This window comes from Rhinolophus ferrumequinum, chromosome 15 (genome assembly GCF_004115265.2).
Source record: "Rhinolophus ferrumequinum isolate MPI-CBG mRhiFer1 chromosome 15, mRhiFer1_v1.p, whole genome shotgun sequence".
NCBI lineage: Eukaryota > Metazoa > Chordata > Mammalia > Chiroptera > Rhinolophidae > Rhinolophus > Rhinolophus ferrumequinum.
The window spans coordinates 904,304-911,571 of NC_046298.1; positions in this window are offsets into that span (position 1 = coordinate 904,304).

The following is a 7,268-nucleotide window of genomic DNA, read 5'->3' on the forward strand; positions in this document are numbered from 1 at the left end:
CTGAGCCTTGAGATGGGGCTGGTCCGAACTGAGACGTGTTGTCAGTGTAAACTACACACCAGGTTTCAAAGGCCTACCTGAGCGAAGAATGTAAAGTGCATCATTAGTCATTGTTATATTGATTGCATGTTGAAATGATCATTTTTGGTATAACTGGTTAAATAAAATATATTATTAGATTTAATTTCAACTGGGATTTTTTTTTTCCTCTTTTAAAATGTGGCTACAATAAAGTTTAGAACTGCATGTGTGGCTTGTGTCATATTCCAGAGCTGGTCTAGAGGAAATTCCTTGGGAGAATAAGGATCAAGGGCCTTCACGTGGGTGCACGACTGGCCGCGCACTAGCCCCTTACCATCTAGTCCAGTGAAGGCCTGTAGCTTGGATCCAGTCATTTCATTTTCTGGATGTCATCCTGAAGGAATAATCTGAAACATGAGAAAATTCTTTCTACACAAAATTACTAATTATATCATTATATAGTAAGAATGAAAAACAGAAAATAACCTAAACATCTAAACAATACAAGAAGGTAACTCTGTTCCGTCTATACCACAGAATGCCATCTGCTTACCAAAGATTTTATTCCAACGTGGCCAAACGCTGGGACACTGCTTAGCCGCGCTTCAGAATCTCGCTGCGGACGCTGTCACTGGGTCCAGGATCCCCGGGGCCACCACTGTGGCATCACACATAGCAGGGATCATGAGTGACTTCTCTTTCTCCTTTCTTTTTCTTTCAGTTAAATTGTATTTAATATGCTTGCAATAAAAGAGCATTATAGCTGTCTTGTCTCGGGTGAAAAGGGCTGCTCTCAGGAGTTTGCCTGAGTGTTGCAAGAGGCTGGTCAGGCATATCAGCTCAGGCAAAGCCCAAGCTTTCTTTCTGAAAGTGCATGCTCGGCAGCTTGGACCTGCTGGGTCACTTAGTCTGCTCCGTGGCCCACAGACTCCCCCTGAGGGCAGCAGCTGCAGCGTGGGCCCCTCCCGTCCTGAAGCCCCACGGGGCTGGCACAGGCTGGGTGCCCTGCCAGAGTGCACGGCACCTGGGCAGGATTCCGCTGCTTCCCTTCCTGGCCCCAGAGGCTACCTGGATGACTGTTTCAATGGATGACCTTTGCCAACTAGCTTCTGGTGGGCTTTGTCCCAGGGCAGTGCCAGCAGGAGAGTAGAGAAAGACAAGACAGGGGGTCCGAGTGTGCCATCCCCGGGCACCTCCCTGTGTGTCTTCTGATGGGCACAGCTGAGGATGTCCCTTACCACCTCCTTCTGGCTTCCAGGAACCGGTTGTTATCCTCTTGCCGCCGGGCTTCGGGGCTGTGCCACTTCGGGGCACCTTCTCTGTGCTCCAGTCCCCTTTCCCTTCACCTTCACCAGAGCCCCTTTTAGGAAATCCTCCCTGAAGAATCCTGACCTGAGTGTGCTCTCTTCCCTGCCAGGACCCTGCACTGACGTGGGACTGCGCAGGAAAAGCAGAGTCTGTACTGCACAGCGAGTGCCAAGGGGAGAGGCACAAGTTCTGTGGCACATGGCGTCCGTGAGCCTTGGGGTGGGAGGGCCGGGGCTGAGCTCGGGCCCACAGACCCGAGTGCAAGTTCAAGTTCTGCCCCTTCTAATAGCCATGCGATCCTTAACGAGTTCCTTCACCTCGCCAGGTCTCACCTTCCTCACCTGCGAAATGGGGTAGGAACACCTACATTTCACAAGTGTTGTGCACATTAGATGAGGCCCCTAGCCCTCTTAGCGTGTTGCTTGGCTGGCTGGCATGAACCCCAGTAAATGTTAGCTATCGCTGGGATGGCTCTGATCCGTGAATGCTAACAAGCCTGTGCCCAGCTCTGCACAGCCAGTCACCATGGGGAGGGGTGAGTCCCAAAGCCAGAGGAGGGGAGCGGCGCCGGCGGGAGATGAAGTGCACGTGCAGAAAATCACTTGTTTATTTAAACATTGTACGTATGAAATATACCAGACTGAGGAAGATGGGCATTGTGGTAATCATCAAAGAGAGGAGATATAAATGATCAAAAATACAGGAGAGAATTATAAGACATTTGAAATAAAAGTTTTCACCTTTACACATCTGTATTTCAACCTCAGAATATGTGTATCTTTCACAGGCTCTCTGAAAGCACTTCCCGGCGGCTCTCTTTGTCTCTGTTCTTCATAAGGCATCTTCTCTTTAACTCTCTTTGGGAGACTTCTTATAAAGGAGGATTTGCCCCTCAAGGGACTATTCTGCCTAGGAAAGTGTTTTATTAAAAATATATGTTTGCGGTAGAGTGCTGAGTGGTATAATTACCTGGACCCTTCTGCTTTCTTGTAAAAGGCTGTATGGCCAAGTTGTAATGAAACATATTGTCAGGACGTTTGACATGTGAAGGGGCCTCAGAAATGGAAGCAGAGAAGGTGTGGGAGGTGGGAGCCCCAGAGTAGGACCTGTGGCTGTGACGTGCCCAGTGCTGTGGCCTCATTTCTGCCACTGTGACTGACAGGCCTGCCCCCAGCTCACGGGGTGGTGTTGGGGGCAGGAGGTGACCCTGCTCTGTGTCCCCTCTCGGAGGTGGAGGCTGGGATCCATGGCCCCAGACAGTCAGAGCTTTGGCCACTTCATTACCATGTACTCCAGCCACAGGCCTTGGAAAAGTGTATGTGTTTAAGCAAATCTTGTGTCCTTTAAGAAGTATCAGTTCCTCTCTTGAGTTTACTGAATGTCACATCGTACAGTACTCTTACACTGACTCATTCAGTGCAGATCAGATGTGTCCCTTCAGGGGGTCTGGGAAGATAGAAGGCGAGCTGTGCCCCACCCCTGGTCCTCAGAGGCTGGGGACCTTTTGTCTTAAATATTCAGTCATCGCAGCCAGAAGACAGCACACCACACCCCTGCATGAGATCCACTGTGGGTCCCCCCAGAAACTTCACGCAGTTTCCTGTAGAAAATTTTTTCATGCTCTTATTGGAGCCTATTAGTCTATTTTCAATATGAATCTAACAGGCTTAGATGTCTGTTTCCATGACAGCTAAGAGGCGGACACTGTAAGAAGACAGACAGAAAGGCACGTCCACTCGCCGAGGCTTCTGCAGCTATTTATTTGTAGGGGCAGCAGTAACATGTTAACTTAGAAATCGACTAAACCCTTTTTTAAAAAAATCACGAGCAGGTACAGTGCATAGTAAATGATTAAAATCAACTGTTTAGCAAAACTTATCACTCAGAAAAGTAACTTTTGTAGATATCTCCCTATAAAGAAGGCATTCTGTGAGAATGCTGGAGACGTCACATCACTCAGGTCCCTGTGAGGCTGGGTGCACACACATGACGTACATTTACATAGATGCACCTTGGATGGGACTCCCCTCAACTGCGTGTGCGTGTTGGTTGGGGTCCCATTAGAGAACTCAGGATTTGGGTGGAATTCGCCCAGAAAGCTGAACAATTATGGAACAGCAGCACCCTTAGAACAAAATGACCTTTTCATCAAGTTACAAAACATTAAAGGTTAAAGAATGTTTGAAAGGAAGTTAATACTTTTAAAACATTGGGAAAATTGCCATCCTTTCAAAGACCGGACCCAAATGAGAGGGAAGTGTGGCGGGATGGGGTCCAGCCTGGGAGGGCCGGCCTCCTCGGGGGTGACACAGCAGGCCTGTGACCGGCACAGCCCAGCACTCACGCAGGGAACCCCTAGCAGGCTGCTTCCTAATTGCAATTTTGAAGGCACATTTCTTCCTCTCACAAGTAGCCATGGCAAAGAGAGCAAATCAATGCAAGTGTCAGATATTCCAGGCTTCTAGTTTCCATCTGACCTGGATGGTGCAAATTCCAGTCGCTACTAACAGGGAAAATAGAAATATCAGTGAGGCTCCTCACTGTACCCCTTCCTTTAATTAGCTCCCAGAAAGGCCTGAGAAATATGCCTGCTGGCCCTGCAAATGCCCACTCTTTCTAGAAGACGGGAGGCCTGTGCCTGCCCTGCCTTCCATTTCCTTGGCCCCACTCCCAGCACTGCTTGCATCCACCTCAGCCATTCAGCAGCCTTTGTCTTCCAGGAGCCTGACCTGGGGATGCATCATTATTGCACAACTGCTGTGTGTCAGGCTCTTCACCAAAGACCACCATCTCAGGGCAGCCCCCCTGGTACCTGGGACGTGGGCTCTCCAGGGGCTGGCCCAGGACCACACAGCAAGTGACAGTCCCTCTCTCAAACCCTGGCCTGAGGGAAATCTCCCAGCGTGGGGCCCGAGGAAGCAGAGGCTTCAAAAGTCATCTCTAACTTGATAAAATTTTCCTCCAGGAGTCCCTGCTCAATGCTTAAGACGGGGAGTCCCTGCCCACCCCAAAGATGACAGAGATGAGGCTCAGAGAGTGGGGGCAGTCTGCTCCAGGCCCCAGGGGCTTAGGGCCACTGGCCTCCTGCGTCGTAGCTCAGAGCTCACAGTGCCCTGTGGTAGGCCCAGGGCACTCGCATGTCCAGAGCAGACCTCTGCGAGCTTGACCCTCCGGTGCTGCTGATGGGCTCCCTCCCCTAAGAGAAACGGGCTCCCCGCCTATCTCCCTTTAGGCTTCCCCTTGTTGAGTCTGAATGCACCTCAGATGGGGCGGCTATCCTCAGAGACGGAGCAGCTTGCGTTTGCTGGACATTTGAGACGCTAGTGGCTCCTTGACACGTTGCATTGTTAGACGATGACTCTGGTCCATTTTCAAGTCTCATTTTCCTGGCGGGCAGTGAGCCCTGAGTAGGAGGGAGGAGGGCTGTGTGTTGCCTGCCTGCCATGCAGGGCTCCTTCCCAGACCCGCGCTCCCTCCAGGCCAAGGCCTTCTGGTGGGAGCTTCCTCTGGTGGAGGCTGGCCATTCAAGTCAGCGGGCACTGAAGAGTGTCTGGAAAAGCACGGGCCGCTTTGTACCTGAACTGACCCTGTCAGCAGCGGTTTTCCAAGTGTATCGCCAGCAAGGCCTTTCTCTTCAGCCAAACATTCCTGAGAAACCTAATTGATGCAAAAGACTTCTTATGAACTAAGTAAGTCCCTACTTGAGCGACATATTTCGAAGGTGTTGATAGTATCTGCAAGGTGATCACAATCAAAACCGATGCTCTCAAGTTCCTATCCAACACCTAAGATTTGTGTTTCCAAAGGGTTATTTCACCAGCTTAGGGCCACATGCTAAGATTCCCCCACACCTGGGCTCCCCTGTGATGAGCTGGGAGGATGGTTGTGGGGACTGACTGACTGAGACAGAGGACTCCAGTGGAAGCCTGACCCCTGCACACCCTGGTGGCTCGGAGGAGGAGGGGCTCATGCACCCCCCCCGGGGTGTCAGTGGGACCTGACTCAAGTCCCACTACGCGCAGAAAACACAGTCTTCCCACTCCACAGCAGAAAAAGACAACCCTGTCTAAGTCTGCGGGGCCAGGGCGGCCCCAGGAGACCTGGTACCAGATGACCACAGGGGGCGGGGTGGACAGACACAATCCACATCCCCACTAATCCTGAGCTCAGCTCACCTGTGGAGACCCCTTTCCTGTGCTACCAGAGGTCAGCGTCATTTCAGAGCTGACTGCTTCTTTGTGTGCATGCACTTATTTCCACACCTTTCCTGGCTGGGTGTCTACATCAGTAGCTGTGCCATACGCATGTCCTTGCTTGCACACCTTTGCACACTCGGGAGCCCCAGCCTTAAGGTGTTTCCAGGGGAGGAGCTCTGTCTGCTCAGGCTTTTCCCAGGGGCAAGGCTCCCACAGCCGTGCCAAGGTTGGCAGCCCCAGGCAGCCACAGGCACAGGCCTTGGGGTCCCCGACCTCATCCACTCCCAGAACCCTGCACTGTGGCGGCCCGCCTGGGAGCATAGTCCTGTCTGCTCAGGGCAGTTGGATTGGTCAGCTCTAGAATTTCATTACTGGGGGGCTTTGGGGAGGGTGGCCATGGTCCAGGGTTGTGTCACAGCAGCAAACATAGTTGTAACTATGTGCTAGGTTTGCTGGGAGAACCCAGGGAAGCCAGTTGGGGTGGAGGGGCTGGAGCTCTTAAACCCTCCTTGGCGTCACCACCTGCGTCTGTGATCCATCAGCACTTCAAGTCAAGTGCACGACCTCTGGTCACTGCAGCTCACCTGGCCCCCCAGGCCACCCCCTCCCTGCCCTACCTGCCCCCCTTGTCCTTGGGGACAGAGCAGCCGCCCTTGCGGTCCTGCCGCCAGAGGGCGCTGGAGGGGAGGTGGCACTGAGGGGAGCCCTGGGACTCCACCCCTAACCCCCCTGCCTAATTTGAATATTTCGCTGGCTGCTGGCGGTCTGGTCAATTTATCATGCAAATGCTAGTGCCCTCCGCGCCGGAGAGGAGCCGGCGCCGCGCAGGAGAGCGGCGCCCCATTGGTGGCCCAGACAGAGGCATTTGTAATATTTTTCTTTGGGCATTAGAGTCATTTACCAACGCCATCTCTGCAACTCCAGGCACTGCATCATAAGCCACTTAAAGGGTTTTATTGACAGCTTTGAAACTTCTTCACACGTTCTTTTATTTTAAACTAAGCGCCAACCTGTTTCTGACCTCCCCTCCCCCACCTAACAAGTGGCAGCAACTAAAACTACTTTGTTCCCTTGGGACCTGGGCGCTGGGTAGCTGCCCCTGCCTTGTCATTTGCAGGAGGAGTAGACCTCTTTGGGGTGAGCATTTGGTGGCCCTGAAGTTAATAACCTTTTCGAATTCGTATAGGGGTCACGGAGGGACTGACAAAGAGACAAAATACAACAAGAAAGGAGAGAGAGGAGGAGGGAGGGAGGAAGACGACGGAAGGGAAGGAAGGCTCAGAGCTGTACTGCCGAGGAGGACGAACTTGGAATTCTCTAAGCTTCCGAGATCAGACTATCTGCATACAAAGAATGTGACCCTCTGACCACCCTGTCCCCAAGAACTCCAGCTCTCCCATCTTGGGAACACAAGTGACAGGCACCAAATTTGAAGAGATAGACGAGAAAGATCGAGGTCCCTGCCCGTGTCCCCCTTGCTTACATCTATCCTACTGAGAACTGCGCTTAGTCTTCCCATTCGGAATTCAGGGACAAACATAAACCGTAATGACGACAGAAAGAAAGAAGCAATGAGGGGGGAACGGAAAGGAAAGAAGATTCTTTCTCTTCTTGCAAATTCCCTGGTTAGTCAGTGAGGTCACCAGGTGTGCAAAGCTGGGCTGTCTGGTGTGTGAGGACCTCGTCCTCCAGCCCCCTGCACTGGAGGAGCTGAGCCCAGCCTGGCACCGGGCTGCCCAGCCA